The 27,199-nt window shown below is 43.8% G+C and overlaps 1 pseudogene; it reads right to left on the reverse strand.

The window, feature by feature from the left end:
* Positions 1-251: 251 nt before the first annotated feature.
* Positions 252-21,878, reverse strand: LOC136454237 (disease resistance protein RGA2-like; annotated as a pseudogene).
* Positions 21,879-27,199: the final 5,321 nt, after the last annotated feature.

The following is a 27,199-nucleotide window of genomic DNA, read 5'->3' on the forward strand; positions in this document are numbered from 1 at the left end:
ACTGCTGCAGGGCAGGCATAAAAACATGAAGATAGTAAATTTAATTTCTGAAACAACAAATAAGCTCTTTTATTTCTTAGAAAGAGAGTGATCACTGGAAAACAGAGATATGCAGTAATGCAGATTTTGACAACAGTATGGAGCTGTTAGTTATAACTAATGTTAAACATATCCAAAATTATATTACTGATCACTGTGCGTGTGTTAGTATGTTACCTTGTAGTATGTTATTAGAGAGCCTAATGCTGCAATCATAAAATTATCTCCCTGACATGCGCAATCTTGGTCTGGTCAGTCCTGCCATTTATGCAATTCTCTCTCAACTGACTACATCCAACTATGAACAATGTTTCCAGTGAACCTGGCAATCCCTGGTGTGGCAGAGAATTGATACTCTCACATGACAACAGATCCAGCCTCTTAAGGGATGAAATCTGGTGCAGTCTTGCAGGCGAAGTGCAGAGACTTGGGCATTCACTGAATACAAGTGTTTGCAAGGAAGTTAGTTGACAAAATGCTTGCTCCTGGTCTTCAGTTAATGACATGATCTGTTGATCTGAGTCAATCATTACATATTGAAGATATCCAAGTGTTCTACAAATTGACATGTTAAGGAACGATGAATCATCAATGTGCAATCTCTTCAAAGAAGCAATAATTTCCTGACTTGATCCCTCTGTCTGTCGTATGAGATCTTCCCATGCCTCAACAAATTTAGGACTTCTTAGTACATTTAGTTCTCTTAGATGAATGAGAGTTTGCCTACATTTCAGTGACGTGAGCTGTAGGCAATCTTCTACAACAAGATAATCAAGCCTCATCATTGCACTCAGCTCAAGAGAAGTAATACGGGAGCAGTACTTAAGTGACAAGCAGTCAAGAATGCAAGCATTTGCGAAAATTTCGTGTAATATGTCCTCGGATATCCCAGAACCAGATATTCTGAGCTCGTTAATGCTAGACAGCGAGCAATTGACGTCATGCATTGTCGTTGATACCTCAGAAATGACAAGCTCCCCCTGGCATTTCGATGGCAACACCACAAAATTATCACAGCTTGATATGCTGAAACTCTTGAGCCTCCTCAAGTTTTGAAACTGCAAATAGTACTGCTTTGGCACCCTCAGATTAGACATGGAAGAAATTAGAATAACTTCGTCATCCAGTTCCAAGCTGGAGATTATCCCCACATTTTTATGACTTATCCTGGACAGTGTTGGAGCATGTGGAAGTGGAGATAACTGATCAAGATGAGGGCAGTTTTGAATAAAAAGTGTGCTGAGACGAGGAAACCATCTGTAGCGAGCTTGTCCAGACCATTGCTTAACAGGTAAGACCTGCAAGGTTGAGCAATCCACAATTGCTAGCTTCAGCAAACTGCGGAAGCAGTATGCTTCCTCAGCTCCATACCATGAATGCCACACTGACATCTTCTCGAAATACAACTCTTCTAAACCCCATCAAAGAGCCACTTCCGTAGAATTCAGAGCCAATAAATAATATAGACTCCATGCCAATCAAATGCAGTTTCTTCAGATATGGAAGCTGCCCAAGAGGAGGTAGCACCTCCCATCCTCAGCAATCTTGTAGGTAAAGGGACTCCAAGTATTTGATGTTTAGATCGTTAGCTAACCATGTAGGCGAAATATTTCCCCTGTAATATATTATCCTAAGACATTTGAGATTTGGACGGGGTTGAAGACCCTCAAGAATATTTATTTCTTCATCAATAGCTCTATCTTCCAAATTGCTACTCCACAATAAATTCAGCTCGTTGAGGCGACATTTTTCCTTCAGTCCTGACTGACTAGCTTCTTCCCTGTTTGCAATGTTCTCAAGTTGCTCAATGGAAAGAGATTGTCCCATCTCCCTTAAGTCTTTTAGTTGCTTGATGTTAAATGCTTCGCCTTTGATAACAATGAACCGATCCAACTCCTGTAGGCTGGTAAGCTTTCCAATATAGGGAATAGCAGCATAACCAGCAAGAAACTTGCTAGAATCATCAAGTAATAGATGACGAATGCTAATGAGGTTGTTAATACCTGTTGGCAATTTAACAATGTACTTGCAAGATCTTATATCCAATACTTGCAGATGGTAAAGCTTGCATACTGATTCTGGCAACTCTGAAATGTCAGAGAACCTGAGGTCAAGGTATCGCAAATGTATCAAGTCCCCAACTGTTTCTAGAAGTGCTTCAGTTTTTAGATGATGCAAGCATAGCATTCGGAGATTAACAATTATACTGTAACTTATTGACATTTTCCAAAATCCATCATTGGACAGTGCAATTGTCGAAGCGTTCATGAACCATATGCTGCGTAGATTTTTCAGCTCCACATAACCAGCTGATAGCCTTCTCTGTCTCTCAAGAAAACTCTCCATGACACACTGATCTAGGCTCAACCAACGAGAAATTCAGGCAAAAATTATTGGCTTGGTCTGGATAAAGAAGATACGAGTGACGAACCATGTTTGGGGTACCTCTTGAGAAATTATAATTGGTGTTGGAGCACTCATCTTGGGACACTGAACATGCTAGGTCATGCAATAAACCGTGCATTCTGTAAAGGTTATCGTTTGCTGAGGCTTCAAAGAACGAAGCTGATACCAGTTCATAGAGGTATTCTCTTGCTACGTCCTCCATAGTTTTGTCTCCTCTCATGGTCTGAATAAAGCCATGTGCCATCCAGGAATATATCAGCTCCTCTTCACTGACAGAGTGATCCTTGGGGAATGCTGAGACGAATGCAAAGCAGCGCTGGACATTTGGTGGCAGGTGTTGGTAGCTTAAGAGAAGGGCTGGCATGATATCTTCAGGTCCTTGTCTCAGCTCCCATAAGTTGCTGTCTAATATACTCATCCAGTGCTCTGAAGTAAGTTGCTTGTGCAAGAGCTTTCCAATAGTCTTCGCCGCCAAAGGTATACCATTAAGCTTATTTGCAATTTTCCTGCCAATTAAAGCCAAATTACCAGAAATATTGGCATCTCCAAACGCCTTCTGTTTAAAGAGAGACCAGAAAGGATCATCTTCCAACCCTCTAAGAGTGACTGCTGGTGGAGTGTTGCCAACACTGTTAGCTATATCATGGTGACGAGTAGTTACTATGATTTTACTCCCACGCGCCCCCCGTGGGAAGGGGGCATACATCAATTCCCAATTACTGCAAGACCAGACATCATCAAGAAAAATCAGGAACTTCCTCTTCTTGAGCTTCTTGGCAAGCATGGTTTGGATGTTATCTAAACTACGTGAGCTGATAAACTTATGATTTGCCTCTTCATCAATTGACTGCAGTATGTCTATCGTAACCTGCTTGACATCAAGGAAACCAGAGACACATGCCCACGCCCTCACCTCAAAAGAGTTCATGATAGTCGTTTCATTGTACACATACTGCACAAGAGTTGTCTTGCCCACACCACCAATGCCCACCACTGGGATCACGGAGAATCTATTGCGTACACTGCTATTCAAGTTTGGTTCCAGGGGCATGCTTATAATGGCCTTTTTCTCCTCGTCTCTGCCGTATACCTCTGGTTCAGTCAGGAGTGAACTGGTCTGCCATGAGCTCGGAAACTGCGGTTGCTGGAAATTAGGAGCAACTAACTTCTTCAACTGAGCAACACGCTCGATATTGTACGCAGCTCTTTTTAGACTATCAGCAATGGACTTCATCTTACTGGAGACTGTATCCCAGTCATACGGCACACTATCAACAGCCTGTCTGGCTCTTTTAAACGGAGGGAGCATCAAGCCACCTAGTTGGTTTGCATTGCTTTCAATAGTGAGTGTTATGTATTGCATTTGAGAAATGAAATAATGCTCAAATCTTAAAGTTTCCTCTTTGTGAATTGCGTATGAATGCTCCATGTCCGATTTTAAATGAAAGCGAGTGTAACGACTAACTGAAATGGCAAACAGATGTGCATTGGCTCCTGACGCAGTCTAGAGATTGCACGTCCAAAGTGATGTAGATAATCCAAGGTGAATGCTATTCAGAAGTTCATCTAGTCTCTTATCTATAAATTGTGTGACGGTGTTCTTTCAATCATTCGGGGGGTGTTTGCTACCCCTACTAAGTTTAGTCCCTGTCGCATCGAATGTTTGGACACTAATTTGGAATATTAAACATAGACTAATTATAAAACTAATTATATAGATGGAGACTAATTTGTGAGACAGATCTATTAACCCTAATTAGCCCATGATTTGACAATGTGGTGCTACCGTAAACATAGGTTAATGATGGATTAATTAGGCTTAATAGATTCGTCTCGCAAATTAGTCTCTATCTATACAATTAGTTTTATAATTAGATCATGTTTAGTCCTCCTAGTTAACATCCGAATGTTCGATATGACAGGGACTAAACTGGATCCAAATACCCCTGAAATGGCAATTGGTTAGGTCGAAAAAGGACAAACCTTCTATTTTTTTAGTACATAGTAATTATTTGTTTAGCAAGCACTTAGAAAAATTAAGCATAGCCCTGTTCGCTTGGGCTTGTTTGGCTTATAAGCCGTACTTTTTCAGCCAACGAACAATATTTTTTTATCATACCAAATCAGCTAACAGTACTTTCAGTCATGGCTTAGCTTATCAGCCAAACAAGCCCAAATAAACATGGCGCATATCCTTGATCAAACCAATGGAATTATACTGAAAACGTTCAATAGAAAATACTTCCTCCTATCAATAATACAAAACCATGCAGGTTTGTCCTAAGAGCATCTTCAAAAGTTACCTAATTTTTTCTCTAAAAACTTTTAGTTTGACAACTCCTGAAAAGATATTAGAAGGAGAAAAGATAATCACCTCCAAGAGTTTTTAATAAATGTCATCTAAAAAATTAAATTTGAGGCCCACGTCATCTCCACGCTAGTTCATGGCCCCAATGCTCTGCTTTGTCCCTCGGAGCCCATCCCACGACCTCGGCACACGCACCCGTGGCCGTGCCGCTGCCGTCCTCTACTGTAGCATGCGACGTCCGTTCGTCTCAGGCCTGCCCCTGCCCGCTCGGCCGCGCACGCACTGCAGTGCAACATGCAAAGCAAGCCTGCGGCTACCTGCGACGGCATGTTCTGTGCACATGCTCGTACTCTAGGCGTGTACTGCTACAGTAGACGGGAGACGGCTGCCGCGGCTACGACGGAGTAGGGGCCTGGCTGTGCCTGCTAGGTTGCTACTGCCAGCCAGCCAGCCGCGCCCACGGCCGAATTTTTTTATAATTAACTCTTTCTTTAAAAGTTTTTCATAAATAGATCCCTGACGAAAAGAATTTAGAAAATGAATCCTTAGCTCGGCGCCATTGATGCTGGCGCCGAGGTTGGTATCAGCGTCTCCGGCGTCGAGCTCCTGGGCACGGTGGATGACCTGGCAGAAAGCTCGGCGCCAGTCACTCTGACACCGAGCTCGGCGCCAAGATCTACGGCGCCGAGCTCGGCGCCAGAGTGACTGACGCCGAGCTCCCTACATTTAACCCCGACCCAACCTTCCTGCCCGAGCGTTCTTCCTCTTCTTTCTTCTCCCTCTCGGGTTTTTTCTCTCCCCACTTCATCCTACCTCACGAATCGGTATATTGGACCTTGAAAAAACTTAATTTGGTCCATAGACCTTCGAGAGCAAGGTATCCTCGCCCCCTTCTAGTTTTTTTCACATCGATTCAGTATATATTAGTCGAATTTTTCAACCTTAGAATCGTCATCACTTAGGGTTTCATTGTATCCCTCAATATATATATTATACAACCGTTGGATGATGTCAAGACGTGGAAAAAGTTAGCAAACATAGGCGCATGTAGTTATGTTATGGGTTCATCGTTGTGCATCAAATGAGAAACCCTAGGTTTAGGGCAGGTGCAATATGGATTATTGCAGAGTGCCCCCTGTGAATCGACACCATTGTTATTGTCGTCCTATCCGTCGTCTTTGTAACCGCTGCTAACTTCCCTTTCTAGATCGAAGATACGGTCCTATAGGTAGTAGATGTACTCCACATGCGGATAAATAGGTCGAGGATCGACCTACCTACTAAACCCACAGCTTTCTTCGGCCAAGGAAGACTACAATAAGTATGTCGTGTAAGTTATATACAAGAGAAACATATTGTCCAAGAACCCACTGTGGGTTCTAGGATAAAGGAGCGGAAGGTCCTGCATCGAATAAAACATAGTCTCCTGTTACTTCATGAACACATGTACGTTCACCAAATTTTGAACAAAACTTATAGATTATTACCTGCCCCAGCGCTATGAGACGTTCTCGGTGAGCTGCCTCGTACGTCGGGTCGAGCAGGTGGAATTGCTCCATCCTAAAAAAAAAGTGAATGAATTAGAATTTCAATATACAATGAAACATGAACTTACAAATGTATAAGTAATTGACACAAATACAAGCACAAAAAGAGACATGCATAATTAATTAAATGAAGATGATAAATATAAAATAATAAAATAAACCAATAGTCGTACCTCACTAATCTGCCAATGACAACTTCGTGAATTGTGGCCAAGTCTACCGCACTTGCTGCACTCGTACTGCTCGGGGTCAGTAACAAATGGAGTTCCTCTCCCACGCCTCGTTCTTTTAGGTATCTGATCCATAACCATAATGTGCCTCGTCCTCTGCCTTGATCCACGCTTGTTCCAACGGTAAGCTGAATCCGCAATGTACTTCGGCCCATCATATGGAGGCCACTCTCCAAGGTCCTAGAAAGGCACGAAGTGGGGGCTTCATGTGTGCACAAGCGTGTCGACACTGAACTCATGAGGTATCCTCCTCTCGATATTATAGTTGCGATGCATAGCTGCTGCCACCAAATGAGAACATAGAAAGTGGTACTGCCTTGGTTTACCACAAGTGCACTTGAAATCTTGGAGGACAACCACATGTATCCTCGACTCTCGGACCTCGCCGTTGAACGTTGTACCGCCCCTATGCTTGACCTGATAAGTCCCTGTGGCATGATCAAAGCATGCAACCTCATGTATGCCAGCCCTTTCTCTTGTCTTCTCTAGGTGTGCCTTTGGTTTGGAGCCCATATCTCTCCATCACTCCGCAACTGCAATGCATGGGCGTGTCTATCATTGAACCAGGCAACAAGCTTATAGAAGGTGAATTGAACGATTGCATTCATGAGCATACCACGTATCCTCAATAGCAACTTATTGAATGACTCTTCCATGTTGCTGCACTGAAACTCGTACCTCCATCCACCGACGTCGTGAGCTCTTGTCCATTTCTCTAAATCCCTCATCAAACCTGTGAGCCATTGTCTGCCTTCTGCATTTGATGCGCTTCTGACCTACTCCAACTTTTCCATAAAGTACTTGTCCTCAAGCTATCGAGTAGCCTCCTAGAATAGATTAAAGTTACCCTTGACATCATCCTTCTGGAGTAGATTCTTGGCAAGGTGCCGAGTACACCAATGATGGTGCAAAGGTGCATGCCCCTCTATCTGCTCTCGCACGGCATTAAGTATGCCCTGATGCCTATCAGATATGACGCCAACCTCCCTACTAGGCCCAACCACGTGTATCCGGACTAGCCTCAAGAACCATCCCCAACTATCATTGATCTCCTTCTCAACCAAAGCAAATGCCAAAGGAACCAACTTGTTGTTCGCGTCACATGATATGGCTATAAAAAGTGTGCCCTGGTATTTGTCAATCAAGAACGTACCATCAATGGAGAAGACAGGACGACAGTGCCTAAAGGCCTCGACACACTGAGGGAAGCACCAGAAGGCACGGAAGAATATCTGCCTCCCATCCTTCTATGTATTAGGTTTTGGGATGTACTCATAATGCATGTCTAGATTCACCGCTTTGATTGCATTGAAAAGAACTAGCAGCTGCTCATACCCATCCTCCTAGTCCCCATATATCATCTTCCACGCTCACTACTTAGCCCTCCATGCTTTACCATAAGTTATCACATATCCTCTATATAACGCCTCAACGGTCCTAATAATTGTGCCTCAGTGTCTGCTCATGGTCAGCACAATTGTGTGGCCCGATAACTTTTGTGATCTTCCATTTTCTGGTTACCTGTTGCTTCTTTGCACAAACCTTCATGTGCAGCGTTCCTTGTCACACATAACTGTGTAACGGTGCTCCGCATATGAATGCAATACCCTGTAAGGCCTCTTTCGTATCACTACAAAAGCCTGCAACCACCTCTTTAAAGCAGGGAGGTTATTGAACACCCTCCTATTCTCAATTACCATGTTAGGACTGGCCTCAGGAGCTTCTAGGAGCTCATCATCACGTCCTTCTGCAAATGCCTGATCAGAATGAGCAAGATCGCTGAACTCGTGAACTCTAGGATCACGGCAGCCGGGAAAGATATGCCTCATTATCTTAACATCACTCTCCGTCAGCTCTCCAACAGGGTGATCATCATCAGAATCAAGAGCCCTAGCCATCTCATATGGCTCCGAATTATGCATAATTTCAACACTATTGGAGCCATGGAATCTATCTCTAAAGTGCACTTGCGCAGCAACAGGGGGCACATCCACATTCTCAGGAATGTCTCCTGCAACATCAGTAGAGAAATGAGGAAAGAATGAAAGAAATAGATGTAAGGAACGGGGTAAGCTCTCAAAAACTATGTGGTTAAGACACTTACTTGGATGATTCTATGTCAAAGGGATCTCATAAGGAGGATCTACCACGAAAACATAAGTTTGACAACCATCTCCAACTACCGCATTGGGGGCAGATTAAGCATCGGGAACCGTAGGTACAATCTGCACATGCAAGTAAGGTTCTGGAATGAGAGGGTCGATGTGTGCCTAATGATCCATTGCTAGGGTAAACCCATGACGGATGGGATCAACTAACACCCGATGCACAACCACGTCCAAACATTGCAACTGGCTCTTCATAGCCGATCTCACATAGTTCTCCCACTGATCCGCACAACCAACTAAGATCATTCGCCTGAAGATGTTCGGAGGAGAACCTAGGTGCAGTACACGATCAACTACAATGCCATCATCTCCAAGGCAATGCAGCTCCTCCTGAGCCTTTGCAACCATCTTACTAAATGAAGGTCTATCATTGAATAGCACATACACGCTTTGCATATCAAGAAACTCAACATATCCATAGTGATCGCTTTTAATGGTGCCTCCATGATATATGGTCACTAGGTTGTCCATCTAGTTCAAACATGTAACGAAACACATGTCCTTTAGTCAAAGTTAGACGATAGATAGTACCTAACAAGTACTTTCTAGCTACAAACTAAGTAATCAAGATGATAACTACGTATATATATAGTGTACTCACTAAATAGCTAGATCATATGTAGTTAGCTAAATATGTAACTACATATCTATGTAGCTATCTAACTATATCTATGAACCTATGTATCTATGTTACTATCTATCTACATATATATCTCACTAGATCACTAACTAAATCAACTACCTGAGTCATCACATGAACTAGTAAATAACAAATGCCAACTAAGTAGGTACATTGCATATTCATAATTTTTACCTTTCCAACGACTGCTCCGCGGATGTCGACAGAGTCACAACGGACGATGGGCTTGGGGTAGGCCGATGATCTAGACCGGCAGTGGCATGGGCCGACGACAGCGGTGGCGCGTAGCAGGCACGAGATGCCTGGGGCTCCACGCGGTGAGTCCGGCTTGACGGGCGCAGGGGGCGACGCAGCTATGGGGCACGACGTGGGGCATGGCACGGGGCGGGAGGGCGGCGGGCGACGCGGCCAAGGGGCATGGGCCGTCTGCTGGGCGCGTGACATGGGGTGGCCTCGGGGGGCCGCGCGCGGCCGTGGTGGCGCGGCGCGGGCGAGGCTGGCGGCGGTGGCGGAGCTCGGCTATCCTAGGGCTAGAGAGGGAGAAGAAGAGAGGAAAGGCGCGGGCCCAATAGGTATTAAAGGCTCGGCGCCAAGATCTACGGCGCCGAGCTTGGCGCTAAGATTTACGGCGCCGAGCTCCCTGCCAGGTGCCCAGGAGCTCGGCGCCAGAGACGCTGGCACCGACCTTGGCGCCAGCATCAATGGCGCTGAGCTAAGGGTCCATTTTCTGAATTCTTTCTGTCAGGGGTCTATTTGTGAGAAACTTTTAAAAAAGAGCTAAATTGTAAAAAATCAACGCCCACGGGCCGGCGAACGCGATAAAAACGGATTTCACCCATGAGGGCAGGCTGAATCTGCCCTGGGTTCTACGGCGATTCTATTATGCAATAGTGGAGCGCCTTCTTGTCGGGGGCACGCTTCCAAAGCGCGACTGCGAGCGCGGCCATCGAGCAGCGTGGAAAGTTCCGCGAAAGGGGAGGACTTTCCAAAGTCCAAAAAGGTCAGGAGTAAATATTAGGAGTGGTTGGAGAGAAGTTTTTTCTCATCTTTTTTTTTTAAAAAAATAGAAGAATGTTTAGGGAACCCTTAGAGATGCTCTAAGACAAATTTTTCTAACTTCGACTAGCAATATCTACAAAATATACCCTCCATGCTTTACCATAAGTTATCACATATCCTCTATATAACGCCTCAACGGTCCTAATAATTGTGCCTCAGTGTCTGCTCATGGTCAGCACAATTATGTGGCCCGACAACTTTTGTGATCTTCCATTTTCTGGTTACCTGTTGCTTCTTTGCACAAACCTTCATGTGCAGCGTTCCGTGTCACACATAACTGTGTAACGGTGCTCCGCATATGAATGCAATACCCTATAAGGCCTCTTTTGTATCACTGCAAAAGCCTACAACCACCTCTTTAAAGCAGGGAGGTCATTGAACACCCTCCCATTCTCAATTACCATGTTAGGACCGGCCTCAGGAGCTTCTAGGAGCTCATCATCACGTCCTTCTGCAAACGCCTGATCGGAATGAGCAAGATCGCTGAACTCGTGAACTCTAGGATCACGGCAGCCGGGAAAGATATGCCTCATTATCTCAACATCACTCTCCGTCAGCTCTCCAACAGGGTGATCATCATCAGAATCAAGAGCCCTAGCCATCTCATATGGCTCCGAATCATGCATAATTTCAACACTATTGGAGCCATGGAATCTATCTCTAAAGTGCACTTGCGCAGCAACAGGGGGCACATCCACATTCTCAGGAATGTCTCCTGCAACATCAGTAGAGAAATGAGGAAAGAATGAAAGAAATAGATGTAAGGAACGGGGTAAGCTCTCAAAAACTATGTGGTTAAGACACTTACTTGGATGATTCTGTGTCAAAGGGATCTCATAAGGAGGATCTACCACGAAAACATAAGTTTGGCAACCATCTCCAACTACCGCATTGGGGGCAGATTAAGCATCGGGAACCGTAGGTACAATCTGCACATGCAAGTAAGGTTCTAGAATGAGAGGGTCGATGTGTGCCTAATGATCCATTGCTAGGGTAAACCCATGATGGATGGGATCAACTAACACCCGATGCACAACCACGTCCAAACATTGCAACTGGCTCTTCATAGTCGATCTCACATAGTTCTCCCACTGATCCGCACAACCAACTGAGATCATTCGCCTGAAGATGTTCGGAGGAGAACCTAGGTGCAGTACACGATCAACTACAATGCCATCATCTCCAAGGCAATGCAGCTCCTCCTGAGCCTTTGCAACCATCTTACTAAATGAAGGTCTATCATTGAATAGCACAGACACGCTTTGCATATCAAGAAACTCAACATATCCATAGTGATCGCTTTCAACGGTGCCTCCATGATATATGGTCACTAGGTTGTCCATCTAGTTCAAACACATAACGAAACACATGTCCTTTAGTCAAAGTTAGACGATAGATAGTACCTAACAAGTACTTTCTAGCTACAAACTAAGTAATCAAGATGATAACTACGTATATATATATAGTGTACTCACTAAATAGCTAGATCATATGTAGTTAGCTAAATATGTAACTACATATCTATGTAGCTATCTAACTATATCTATGAACCTATGTATCTATGTTACTATCTATCTACATATATATCTCACTAGATCACTAACTAAATCAACTACCTGAGTCATCACATGAACTAGTAAATAACAAATGCCAACTAAGTAGGTACATTGCATATTCATAATTTTTACCTTTCCAACGACTGCTCCGCGGATGTCGACAGAGTCACAACAGACGATGGGCTTGGGGTAGGCCGATGATCCAGACCGGCGGTGGCATGGGCCGACGACAGCGGTGGCGCGTAGCAGGCACGAGATGCCTGGGGCTCCACGCGGTGAGTCTAGCTTGATGGGCGCAGGGGGCGACGCATCTATGGGGCACGACGTGGGGCATGGCGCGGGGCAGGGAGGGCAGGGGGGCGACGCGGCCAAGGGGCGCGGGCCGTCTGCTGGGCGTGTGACATGGGGTGGCCTCGGGGGGCCGTGCGCGGCCGTGGTGGCGCGGCGCGGGTGAGGCTGGCGGCGGCGGCGGAGCTCAGCTATCCTAGGGCCAGAGAGGGAGAAGAAGAGAGGAAAGGCGTGGGCCCAATAGGTATTAAAGGCTCGGCGCCAAGATCTACGGCGCCGAGCTCGGTGCTAAGATTTATGGCGCCGAGCTCCCTGCCAGGTGCCCAGGAGCTCGGCGCCAGAGACGTTGGCACCGACCTTGGCGCCAGCATCAATGGCGCTGAGCTAAGGGTCCATTTTCTAAATTCTTTCTGTCAGGGGTCTATTTGTGAGAAACTTTTAAAAAAGAGCTAAATTGTAAAAAAATCGACGCCCACGGGCCAGCGAACGCGATAAAAAATGGATTTCACCCATGAGGGCAGACTGAATCTGCCCTGGGTTCTACGACGATTCTATTATGCAATAGTGGAGCGCCTTCTTGTCGGGGGCACGCTTCCAAAGCGCGACTGCGAGCGTGGCCATCGAGCAGCGTGGAAAGTTCTGCGAAAGGGGAGGAATTTCCAAAGTCCAAAAAGGTCAGGAGTAAATATTAGGAGTGGTTGGAGAGAAGTTTTTTCTCATCTTTTTTTTTTAAAAATAGAAGAATGTTTAGGGAACCCTTAGAGATGCTCTAAGACAAATTTTTCTAACTTCGACTAGCAATATCTACAAAATATATTAACTGAAACAATATTCTCAATCAAACCAATGGAAGTATACCGAAAAACATCACCAGAAAATTCTTTTACCGACCATAAATACGAGTCCATCTAAGTTTGTTCTAAGTCAAACTCAAACTTTGACTAGCAATCTATCCCTAATCTCTAATAATAAAAAGGTAAAATTTTGATCCGTTTTTTTGTCCAGCCCATTCTATTCTAGTCCAACTGCCCGGCCCACTAGCTCTATCCCTCTGCATCTTACGGCCGCAGGCCAAAGCTTTCGTTGTTTTATAAGGTATCTCCACCAACAACGCCCAAAATATAATATAAGATCCATACAAGACCCATTCATCTAGGTAAAAAGTTCAATACATATTCGACATCTTCTCCAACAACAAGATCTGGATTTAAAATTGAGAGAATACTCATATTTGAATTATACATATCAGACAACACAAAATAGATCTCCTGTGTAGATGCTGATTTTTAGATCTCTTATTTCTTATTTTAGGTTTAGATGCCATATAGGTTCCTTGTCGTCTAAAGCGTTGCTCCCATGTTTCAAAGTGGTCGTCTCCTACCTCTCCCAACCATACTACAAGTCTCCGGTCGGCAAACAGGTTACCGTATCTATCTTCCACCTGGACACCACATCTTGCCACATCTTACACGGTACCCATCAAGAGATTGTTTGCTAGCCATCTGCGTTTCTGTTTCCCTAGTCCCGACGCAACCATCGAAACCAGAGACCAACAAATCTGTGTCCAAATAACCATGGACCAAATCGAGATTAAAAAGACCAAATTGAGGCTATTTTTATAGATAGGTTTGGGACCAAATCTCTATTCAAAAGCAATTCCAAATCGAAACCAGAGACCAAACTTATGTCCAAAATAACCAAGGACCAAATCAAGATTCAAAAGGACTAAATTGAGGCTATTATAGACAAGATTGAGACCAAGGGGACCGTTTGGAAGAGGTCCTCAACCCGCCCCATCAATAGCTCCACGTGCTGCCGAACCAAACGGCCTCCGCCGTACCACTCTATCGGTGAACCCACGCAAAACCCACTGAGACAAGGGTGAAAAGAAGGCCAAGGCAAGAAAAACATAGCTTCGCAATGTTCCACGAGCTTCGGTGGAGCCAACGCTTCATCGCAGCCAGAATTGCCCCCGAGGCAAGTTGACGACGGCGCAGAAGACGAAGCGAGCAACGGTGGCATGAAGGGAGCTCCAAGGGAGGGGCCGAGGTGGAGGCTTGTGCAAAGAGGGCTGGAGGTGGCATGCCAGTGCAGGGAAGCTACGCGTGGAGGCGGAGTAGAGGTGCGGGTGGTGGAGTTGTCGAGGCGCGATAGTCCAGTCGCAGTCGCCGGGTCACGAGGCCCGGTGGTGGAGGCAAGGCGGAGCGTGGCATCCGGAAGGGAGCCGATAAGAAAGAGGCGTCGGGATGGTAGAAAGGAGGGATATTTAACTTTTTACCATCATAACGGATGGCCACTCCTCGGATAGTAGGTTTAGAATTGGCGCTATGATTTTAGCAGCTGAGAGAGAAAAATGATACATTTTTACCACAATTGCTAGCGTGGCACACCACCTTAGCTGGCCAGCGTGGTAGGCAAAGGGAAAATGACCGCCCCTGTCCCTGCCCTCTCTATCCCTCCCCATGCGTGGCCTGGCCCACTCCAGCTCGCCCTTCTGCTCCTCCTTTCTTCTTCCTCCCACTCTGCTCACCGACGCCGCCACCCAACGCCGTCCACACACCCCGCCGTGCCCAACGCCGCCCCCACCGCGAGCCATGTCCTCCCCGAGCACCTTGGTGTTGGAGTGAAGGTACATGCCTTCAAGGCCCTCTCTCCTAGGTCTGGTTTGCCACTTCATTTTGGGGTTTGGGTTAGGGTTCATCAATTTGATTTGGTTTTTGGGCTTCTCTGCTTCTCAGGCCACTGTGCATTGGACTTCTTCAAACAATGGATTGGAGTGGATGTCCCATTTGGTAAGCTAAATCAGTCCCTCCCATTATACGCTAGCTGTGCAGTGTAGGATGTACTCTAACTCTTCATTTATTTCTTGTTGATGCATTATGTTAGGATTGATCTTGGCAACGCGTTTAGGCTAGTTGTTAAGGTTTCTAATTATGTCGCTGATGGGGAGTATGGGCTAGTAGAAATGGTCGAGCAAGAGGATGAGTTGTGGTTGGACAGAACTGGGCAGTATACTCTTGAGAAATTTCATAATGACATGTCCACAAAGATCATATGGGGGCCATCACAAATTCTATCAGTGTGGGTACTTGACAATGAAAGTGTAGGTTCTGAATGGAAAGTGAGAAGGGATGAACATTTTCAACAGTTGGTGAAGGATAGATGGGCACAAAGGGTTGCTTTTCTTGTAGTTGATGTTGTTAGTAAACATGCAACCTCTGGTAATGCTAGTTCTTTACATAGATATGCATCTAGGGTCACTACAGGTGAAGGCAATGGAATTCCTAGTAATAATGCAGAGGGCACAGGTGATACATGTAGTTCGCCACCTCCATCTGTGCCTCCTGATATACCAGAACTAGTTAATTGGGCCAATCTGATCATACAACAAGATGAAAGTTATGATGGTGATGCTACTGCAGCTATAGATGAGGACAAAGTATATGGGGCAATGGGCTTTAGGGTAGCAGATGAGGGGGTAGAACAAGCAGCAAGGGAAGCAATACCTATTCCTGCAATGACAGCTAAAATGCAATAGGATATGAGTGAAGCTGCTATTCTAGTGGATGATAATGTATCAGATGAGCCTATGCTTGATTGGGACAGGGATAATCCTGACCTATCTGTGGGAATATCATACCCTAGTATGCATGATTTGAGGCTAGCAGTGAAGCAGCATGCCATTGTAAAGAAGTTTGAACTTGGTACTGCTCATTTTGATAAGAAAAGATATAGGACACACTATGTTGCTCTTGGATGCCCTTGGATTTTTAGAGCTAGGACACAACATGATGGGAGTGTCAGGGTACATTTTCTTGTTTTTTAGTACTAGTGACTTAATTGTCTCTCTCAGCTTTTTACTTATGCAGGCTTCTTCTATCCTTTTACAGGTTCAGATAAATGAAGGTGTACACACTTGTGCTTCTAGATCAAGAGTGGAGGGGTGTACAATGGCTTCTCAGGCTTGGGTGGTAGAGAGGGCTATACCCTTACTCAAGAAGAAGCCTAGCATGGGTCCTAAGGCATTATAGGAAGCCCTTCAGGATAAGTACAAGATTCAGATCAGCTATTAGACTATAGTTTATGGTAGACAAAGGGTAGCAGACAAGTTGTTTGGTAAATGGGATGATTCATTTGATTGGTTGTACAGATTCAAGGCAGAGGTTGAGATGAGATAACCTAAGAGTATATTAGAGATAGACACTGAGACTATGGAGGACAAGGTACATTTCAAAAGGTTCTTCTGCTGTTTCAAGGCTGCAATTGATGGTTTTAGATATGGTTGTAGGCCGTATATCAGTATAGACTCAACAACATTGAATGGACTTTGGAATGGACATCTGCCTGTAGCTCAAGTTTTGGATGGACATAATTGGATGTAGCCATTGGCTTTTGGATTTTTTTACTCTGAGACTAAGGAAAATTGGACATGGTTTATGGAGCAACTAAGCAAGGCAATAGGCCCCATGGACAAGCTAGTTGTTTGCACTAATGCTTGCAAGGGCCTTGAAGCTGTAGTTGCCAAGGTTTTCCCAAACTATGAACAGAGGGAGTGCTTCAGGCATCTCATGGAAAATATGAAGAAGTACTACCATGGTGATGTTTATGCCAAGAACATGTGGCCTGCTGCTAGAGCTTATGCACCACACAAGTTTACCCATTTCTTTGACAATGTAATAGAAGCTAGCCCAAGTGTGCTTGACTGGCTCAAAGATCACCACAAGCTGTTGTGGGCAAGGAGCAAGTTAAGTCCAGACATCAAATGTGACTACATAAACAATAATCTGGCTGAGAGTTGGAATGCTTGGATCAAGGAGCACAAGGATCTACATATTCACTGCTTGGCTGATGCAATTAGAGAGAAGACACTCAGGCTTTTTGCAAAGAGGAGGAAGATAGCTAATGCTTTGCCTCCTAGAATCCTACCTGCAATTATCCATTAGCTCAATGCAGCTTCCAGGGGTTTAGACCATCTTAAAGTGACTAACAATCACCCAGAAGAAGCAGAAGTGACTGAGATCTACAAAGATGAAGAGGTTAGGAGGCATGTTGTGTATCCAACACAACATATTTGCACATGTAGAGAGTGGCAAGTGACTAGAAAGCCTTGCCCTCATGCATTGGCTTTAATCACAACTCTGAGGCAACCAAATATGGCCATGTATGTGAACAACTACTACTCTGTTGAGAAGTTCTAGGCTGCATACAATGGGATTATTCCCAGCATAACAGATAGTGGATAGTGACCCCAGGTGGACAAGGGCTTCAAGTGCTACCCACCTGATATGAAGAAGAGAGAACAAGGTAGACAGAAGAAGAACAAACATCTTTCCCCAACTAAGAGAAGTGGCAAAGCAACAAGACAGGTGAAATGCCTTGGTTGTGGTGAGTATGGCCACAGGAGTGGAAGCTGGAGGTGTTCACTAACTAGCACCAAGAAAAGGTAATGTACTGCCCCTACTGTTAAATACAATTATAACAGTTAACCATAGACCCTAACAACTACATTGCAGGAAAATGACTAAAAATTAGCCCCTAAACCTAGAAGGAAGAAGAGGTAGACAAACCCTACTCCTAGTGGAGAAAATACACCAAGAACAAGGGCAGCAATGGCTAGAGAAGCAGCAGCTAAGGTAGCTAGGGAGGCTTAGGAAGCTATAGCTAAAGCTTCTGTAGCAGCTGAAGCTGCAGCAACTGTAGAGAGAGAAGTCCTAGATGTGGCTCCAATTGAGGTTCAACATGCACCACCCTCAACCAATGCAGCAACTAGAAGGTATGCCCTACTTATAAAATTGCATATTTATGAATATCATCTAACACTTGGTATGTCCTTTAAATAGGAACCTCTGCTGGGATCTACAGGTGTTGAATGAGGTCAATGAAACAACAAGTGCTTCTATGGACATGCAACCTAAGAAAATGACTCCAAGGAAGAAGCAGCTAGCTACAAAGGTGAGGAAGAGCCCAGCCAAAAAGGGGAAGAAATGAGAGCAACATCTGTGACATGTTCATTTTGGTTGTAAAGGCCCAAAAATTGTCTCTTTTGTGTGACTAGACCTTCTGATCACTGTGTTTGAGCTTATTTGGTTCATGCTATCTACCTATTGTGAACTGCTATGCTGGATTTGATATGGCCAAAATCTAAACACAGATGCATGAAACCAGACATTTTATTTTCATTCAAACACATTTTTCATTGCCATTCATTCATGCATTGTCACTTCATTACATCCCCCATTGCAGCAGCCATACATCAGTGAACATGCCTACATTGTCACTTCCTAACAACATACATCAGTACATATCCAACTACAAAGCATACAACACAAGCAATGAACATGTTCATCTGCCAAATCAATGACTCCATCTTCTCCTCCAATTCTTTCCCCTTCTTGTCACCCCACTTGTCACCATTTGGACTGTCAACTTTCTCTTCCTGTGACATGTTCATCTCTTCCCAGTTCAATGGTCGAACCAGGATAATGTCGTTACGCTGCAAATCCTGAAAATGTCCCTTCTCAAATCGGTAGTATCCACAAAGCTTCGGGTACTGGAAATATCAACTAGGATTAGAGGGAGATTTAGAGCCCTAAATGCCAGCGAGGGGGAATAGATGAGATTATACAGAACTCACCCTGTTCCTCGCACATTTGAAGTACAGACGGCCGTGGTTTTCGCTGTCTTTCTTCGTCCGCCCCTCGACCACCCTAGCAATACCGCAGTCCGGGCACATGATCAGTGGGAAGCCATTAAGCTCACCAACCGGATCCATGGTCATGGAAGCAGTGCTGGAGCTCCGGATCCCTTGCTGCAGCCTACTCCTGGCCCTTCCCGCGGAGGAGCTGGCTATGATCGGGGGGACATGGCTCGCGGTGGGGGGCGACGTTGGGCATGGTGGGGTGTGCGGCGGCGTTGGGTGGCGGCGTCGACGAGCAGAGCGGGAGGAAGAAGAAAGGAGGAGCGAAAGGGCGAGCTAGAGTGGGCCGGGCCACGTGTGGGGAGGGATAGAGAGGGCAGGGGCAGGGGCGGTCATTTTCCCTTCGCCTGCCACGCTAGCCAGCTGAGGTGGCGTGCCACGCCAGCAATTGTGGTAAAAATGTATCGTTTTTCTCTCTCAGCTGCTAAAATCGTAGCGCCAATTCTAAACCTGCTATCCGAGAAGTGGCCATCCGTTATGATGGTAAAAAGTTAAATATCCCTAAAAAGGAAGAGAGTCTCCAGGAGCTTTCGCATGGTGGTTTGCTGGTTAGAGTAGGAGATAGGCGGCGGTGCATGCTGTAAGTTTGTGGACGTATCACCGGAGTTAAATCCAATTGAAAGGATCGGTCAATACTTTCTTACGTTGACTAGGGCAAAAGCCCAATGCTAGACCGGCCCAAACCAACTGTTTTCAGTGCGTTCCTAAAGCACTTGTTTTTACCTTGACGTGAAGCACAAATAAACCGTGACCTTTTTTAGGTTGTTAAATGATCCAACAAAATTAGTTATTATATTATATAATGTTTGTGTACTACTTATTTCATGTTGAGTTCGCATCAACTAGCCTTACTTTTGCAAGTATTTAACATATTTAACAAGACATTGATGATTATTTCCAAAAGAATTTAGTTATATGATAAAAGAGAATACGATGAAAACAAACACTAATTATGTTAAATGTCCTCCAGCCTCTAAATTCACAAGTTACAAAGTATAACTATGAATGCATATTGTTTCGTTCACACATTTTACTTGACTGTCTACACACGAATACTGTGAACATAGATTGTATATGCAAATAGAGATCATTGACCATCAATAAAGGGTAAAGAAAAAAAAGTCTCAGACCATGTTTAATTGTTTATTCCTTAAAAAATAATGTTTAATTGCTTATTAGACTTAAATATGTTAATGTTTTTTTTCTCCCGTTACAACGCACGGACATATTTGCTAGTATCTACAAAAATATATCATCCTATAAGTTTTGTGTAAACAGACCATGACAACACGTGTTTCTTTCCATTCGGTTTCTAAGGAGTACTTGTGTCCTGTTTATAAACCCGGGGTCCCTCATGGACCGGCTTTCCAGCAAAAGATCGACCTAGCAGACAATGTTGCGAACGACGCACAACTTCTAGGCCAGCCCAAAAAACCTCACAACAGGCTAGAAGGGCGATCCTGGCTCGCTTCCGACTCCGGCCCGTCCTCTCCGACCGGAAGGCCTGGCCAAAGAGGAACGACGCTCGCTTTCGACTCTGGCCCGCCTCTCCGACCGAAAGGCCTGGCCAAGGAGGAACGGCGCTCGCTTTTGACTCCGGCCCGCCTCTCCGACTGGAAGGCCTGGCCGGCCCACCTCCGACTCCGGCCCGCCTCTCCGACCGGAAGTCCTGGCCGACGCTTACAGCTTTTCTCCGACTAGAGCAGTCGGAACTAACTGGGACCAACCGACCGGGAACGCCCGCTCGGTGAGGACCTAGGAATCGAGCGAAGCAAGAAAGGCAGGGCGCTCAAGTCAAACCACAGTACCAAGGACCGTACACTGTACACCTACAGCACAATACCAACAGGGCATGCTAGAAAGGGTGCCCTGCCACCTTCCGGGCATGTCAGAGCCCCAACAGTGTTGTGGGCGTCAACGTTTGCCCTACAGTGTTGTGGGCGCCCTCAACTTACATACCAGGCGAACATGGTAAAAAACCCCATGCCTCTGGGCACCAACAGTATGGTAGGCGCCGACATCTGCCATACCAGAAGAAGACGACGGAACCTCCCACATGCATCTGACATTAACAGTGCTGTGGGCGTCTACAATCATCATTGTACCTGATGGCGTGGGCAACAAGGCTTAATAGCATACGTAAAATCTACCCCTCTCACTTGTAAAGCCATCCCCTTCATCTATAAAAGGGGATGCGCTATCTTCCAATGAGGGAGATCTCTTTGGACGATTCAAACACAACTCCAGGATCAATCACACAGATACATATAGCACACGCTCGAATACTTAGCGTACGTAGGAACTCTCGTCACTCTCGGCTCTTCAGTCCGGAGTCCGACCGGGCCTCTTGCACCCCCATCTTTCTCCCTCTCGTTTGTAACCCCACAACAAACTTCGAGCACCTGGACTCAGAAATAAAGTCATCGACCGACTCAAACTGAACGTAGAGCACGTTGCCTGAACCAGTATAAACCCTGTGTCATTGAGTGCTAGGCCACATCCGATCACAACGTACGACAAAACTAGAAATATTTACGTGTTGGTCACTTTCTGCACCGACAACCTGATTGATGAAAAACACTCTGAACAGCTGAAGGAAATGATAACCTACTGCTTCCTGCAACCTTTTCCTTGCTTCAATCTAGCTTCCACTATTTCCATAAGACGAAAGTAGTCCAACTCATCAAGTACATCATCCTCAGCATTATAAGCTGATGACTTCAACTCTTGAGCAAGTTGATAGATGCCCTCCCCCATGGCAGGGCTGCCGTTCAGGGTCTCGAGTACTGCCTGGGCCATCTCAAGGTGACCTCGGAGATTCTGAAATTCGCATCCTAAGTTTGCACGGATTGCCCACTGCTCTAGTTTGGAGCTTAGGTACTTGTCAAAGATCACTTGAACGAACACACCAATTGTGCTGATTACAATCCCAGGATCCATGAAAGGCTGCAGTGGAGAGGACAAGAAGATTGGCTTCTTCTTTGTGTCGAACCATTTGGAGAATGGGTAACATGGGTTGCAATATAATCATTGCCTGCAATTATTTATTTATTTCGAACAATCATTCACTGCAATTACGTCATGAAAGACAGTCCCTATCTGCCAATACAGCTTAACAAGGACCTAATATATTAAAAAGCATAACTGCTAGACATCTAAATGACCAGGTGCTACTGGGACTTCTGTATTGACATGGTCTTATGCCAGAGGTTAAGTATCAAACAAGCTAGTGCAATATGTTGGTTATACATATATAAAGTACTCCCTCCATCTCAAAAAGAATGCAATTGTAGATTTTAGACAAGTCAAACTTTCTTAAGTCTGACCAAATTTATATAAAATAGTATCAATATTTATATTTCTAAATAAGTTTATTATGAAATATATTTTATAATTAATGTAATGGTATTTATTTAGTATCATAAATAAATATTAGTACTTTCTTGTATAAATTTGGTCAAACTAACTTTTACATTTTTTGGACCGAGCGGTTACACCAACTTTTGTTGTATTTCAAAATAAATGATGATATGCTCCATTTGTCTTAATTTTGCTCATTAAACGATGTCAGTAGTTTAATGTCAAGAAATATAGCACTGGTTAAATGGTTGCATCGGATGTATGGGTTACGAAAATAGTTTGCCAGTTGGCATTGGTTGTGACTTTGTGACGCATGCTCTGTTGTGAGAAACCAATTGCAGAAACAAGACTCTTGTAATTAATGCACAAACAGCTGGGGCATGCGTGGCAAGTTCCACTAGAGCAATTTTGTGTGTGTGTGTGGGGTGGGGGGGGGGGGGGGGGGGGGGGGTGGGTTGGGGTGGGGTGGGGGGGGGGGGCGTGTTTGCAAATATGGCCTACGGGAAGCGAATTTGCCGACCTAAACTTCCCATTACGCATGCAATATGCAGCCTGTTCGCTTGTTCGTAAATGATTGTAAATTTCCAGCCGGGAACAGTGTTTTTCTCTCACACCAAACCAGCCAGCAGTAAATAATCCACGATACGATACGGTCTCCCGAACAGGCTGATGATTTGCACTACTAATCAGGAGATGTGATTTCATTTCACTCCTGGTGCAATTTGTGCGTGTCAACTGGTAGTAGCATGCCGGTTCTTGAATCGCTATGCCTATCCTATGTGGACTTCGGCTCCAATATCGAATCGCTTCTTCATTCATGAACCGAATTCTCTTGAAAGCACGCGTGCAGCCGGAGCATATGTATTGTCCTGTTCGTTTGGCTGATAAGTCATGGTTGAAAATATTGTTGGTTAATTTATTGTGAGAGAAAAATATTGTTTGTTAACTAAAAAAGTACGGCTTATAAGTAAGCTGAAACATGGGGACCACTTTTGGCCCAATAGGAGGTGCCACTAGTAGAGAAACTAGCTATACTTCTGGTTCTCAACCCTCTTCAGTCCCTATTTTGAAACCGGGAGCACGAATCCGGGACTAAAGAATCCCTCTTTTAGTCATGGTTTCGCGCTCGGGACTAAAGGTCCACCTTTAATTCCGGTTGGTAATACCAACCGGGGCTAAAGAGACCTTCTGGCCTGACCACGTGGACCGGCCCTTTAGTTCCGGTTGGTACCAACCAGGACTAAATGTTTTTTTTGTTTCTATTTTCAATTGATGATTCATTTTGATTTTTGAATAGGTTTTCGAATAGACATTCTACGCTGCTAATAATATACGTATTCTACACGTTTATAATGTTTGAACATTTTGTACAAACTAAAGTATGAAACTAACGTATATATTACATGCATATATATATATATATTGTATGTTATTTTATGTACATATAATATGTATATATATATATATATTATAAATAAAGCTTGCATTGTATATTCTATCATATCTTTGGTATAACAAATTCACTACATCTGGTTTGGCTTCTATGTTTCGTTCACGTCATTGTAGAACTCGTCGGCGGGGTTTAGGACCTGGTCATTAAAAAATCCTGCTATGGTCTCTTGAATTGCTTTCAGTTTGTCACGTCGTATGATTTTTTTCCTTCAACCATAGAGTCTTCAATAAAAGTTAAAGAAAAAGTATATATATATATATATATATATATATATATATATATATATATGTTGGTCACTTGATTACTTATATATATGAGCAATAAAAGAAATTGTGAATATATGAATATGTTTATATAACGTACTTTGAGGTTCTCTTCAGGAGTTTTTTTGAGTACGCCATGATGAACTCACAAACATAGTATCCGCAGTAGTTGTTCCCATGTTCTTGCTTCAGAACCCACTTTTACGAGAAAAAAGATCCGGTGAATTGAAAGCATGCATGATGTTAATTGAATTATATATATATAAATATAGTTAGTACTTACTTTGTGTGCGATTATATCCAGTGGCGCTTTGTAATGTTTTATGTGGTGTTCCTCAATGAAACTTTTCCAAACACTGCGTCCAATAAAATAAAAAAATTAATTTGGCTTTTAATAATTGTTGCAGTTAAGAGATCGGGGTATATATAGTTGCTAGAGAGACCAAATTACCCTTGGATAATATATATCATGTCTTGATACTCTGTTTGCTCTTTTTTTAACGAGTCTAAGATGCTCAACCGACTATTGGCCATATCGATAATCATCAATATCCAGTGATTGTTGCATATGTTTTTATATATAAATATGATCGACATTAATTAGAGTCAACGTATATATGTATATATATATATATATATATATATATATATATATATATGGGAGATAGCTTAGCTAGTAAGCAAATAATTGAACAAATATCCATATGATCGACATTAATTATTTAACACTCACTTGAAGTTGTAGGAGAAGAGTATGTCCTTGTTTTGTTAGTTCACTAAGAATCTCATGAGATTTTTCTCGAGTTCAGTTTTTCATTGAGGCAGAGGATTAGGGTGTTTGAATACGGTATTTGGATCAACGAAACCAACATCATTATCCTTTCTCTTTCTGAGTTCTGTCATCTCATATCTACATATATAAAAATATAATGTGAGGATATAAATGTTTGCTTATTTCCATTAGGGTCGATGATATCTATGCGGACACCACTGTTTTGGTTGGTGCTCCTTTTATCTTGGGCTACAGTGTAAAATGTATTTCCATTTATCTCGTATCCTTTGTATGTGAGGATATGCCATGATGGCTGTCTAGCCAACAAATACAGTTGCTCATTAATACTCTCATCACCCTGACATTCTTTTCGCAATCAGTCATTAAAAGTTTTCATATGCTGACGTGTAATCCAAGCTTCAGACTTCCCTAGAAACTCGGATCGGAGCAACTCTTTATGTGTCTCGATATACGGATCCATCAAGGAGGAGTTTTGCAGAACTATGTAGTGTGCTTTATTAAAATAATTATCCTGCATATCAATATATGTTTTCTTTCCTAGTGTCCCCTTTCCACTTAGTGTCCCCTCGTGTCGCGATTCAGGAACACCAATCGGGTAAAGGTCGAGAATAAAGTCAACACAAAACTCAATGACCTCCTCTATTCCATAGCCCTTGGCGATGCTTCCTTCTGGCCGAGCACAGTTATGAACATATTTCTTTAGGACTCCCATAAACTTCTCAAAGGGGAACATGTTGTGTAGGAACACAGGATCGAGAATGCTAATCTCCTTGACCAGGTGAACTAGGAGGTGTGTCATGATATTAAAGAAGGAAGGAGGGAACACCAACTCAAAGTTGACAAGATATTGAACCATGTCATTCTGTAGTTTAGCTAGATCCATTAGATCGATTGTCTTTTGAGAAATTACATTGAAAAATGCACATAGCTTCACGGTGGCTAGACGTACATTTGGAGGTAGAATTCCTCTTAATACAACTGAAAGCAATTGCATCATGAGCACGTGGCAGTCATGGGACTTTAAGTTTATGAATTTCTTCTCTGGCACATTTATTATACCCTTTATATTCAAGAAGAATCCAGATGGTACCTAGATGCTTGCTATGCATTTAAACATGCTTTCCTTCTCTTCTTTGCTAAGAGTGTAGCTGGCAGGACTTAAGTAATGACGTATATCATCTGTCTTCTTTGGATACAGGTTGTCTCGTTATTTCAAACACCGCAGGTCCTGTCGTGCTTCAAGTGTATCCTTAGGCTTCCCATACACACCCATGAAGCCTAGCAGGTTCACACAAAGATTCTTCGTTAGGTGCATCACGTCGATCGTGCTACGGACCTCTAGGACTTATCAATAGGGTAGCTCCCAAAATATGGACTTTTTCTTCCACATGGGTGCGTGACCGTCGACATCGTTTAGAACAGGTTTGCTACCATGTGCCTTTCCAAATACTATTTTCACATCCTTGACTATAATGAGTACATCATCACCAGTTCAGTTGTCCGGCTTGGTCTAGTGATCTGCCTTACCTTTAAAATGTTTGTCTTTCTTTCTTAGGGGGTGATTCGTAGGAAGAAATCGACGATGGCCAAGGTACACGACCTTTCGATATTTTTTCAAGAATATACCTTTAATGTCATCAAAATAATGCATGCATGCATTATATCCCTTATTTAATTGTCCTAAAAGATTACTTAGAGCAGGTCAATCATTGATTGTTACGAACAACAATGCTCGCAGGTCAAAGTGCTCCTGTTTGTGCTCATCCCACACACGTCCACCTGGTCTGTTTCACAAAAGTAGAAGTTCTTCAACTAGTGGCCTCAGGTACACATCGATGTCGTTGCCAGATTGCCTTGGACCTTGGATGAGCACTGGCATCATAATAAACTTACGCTTCATGCATAATCAGGGAGAAAGGTTGTAGATATATAAAGTAATAGGTCAAGTGCTATGACTACTGCTCTACTCTCCGAAAGGATTCATACCATCCATACTTAAAGTAAACCTTAAGTTTCTTGCGTCATTTACAAACTCCAGGAATTCTCTATCAATTGCTCTCCACTGGGACCCATCAGCAGGGCGTCTCAACATATTGTCAACCTTACGGTCTTCTTTGTACCATCGCAACAACTTTATATGGTCTTTGTTTCTGAACAGACGTTTCAAGCGTGGTATTATAGGAGCATACCACATAATCTTGACAGAGATTTTCTTCGTGGGATGTTCGCCCTCAACATTACCAGGGTCATCTCGCCCGATCTTATACCGCGATGTATGATATACCAGGCATGCATCTAACTTCTTGCACTTCTCGTCACGGTAGAGGATGCAGTCATTAGGACATGCATGTATCTTCTGGATTTCTAATCCCAAAGGGCAGACTACCTGTTT

The sequence above is a fragment of the Miscanthus floridulus genome, chromosome 5 (genome assembly GCF_019320115.1).
Source record: "Miscanthus floridulus cultivar M001 chromosome 5, ASM1932011v1, whole genome shotgun sequence".
Classification (NCBI taxonomy): Eukaryota; Viridiplantae; Streptophyta; class Magnoliopsida; order Poales; family Poaceae; genus Miscanthus; species Miscanthus floridulus.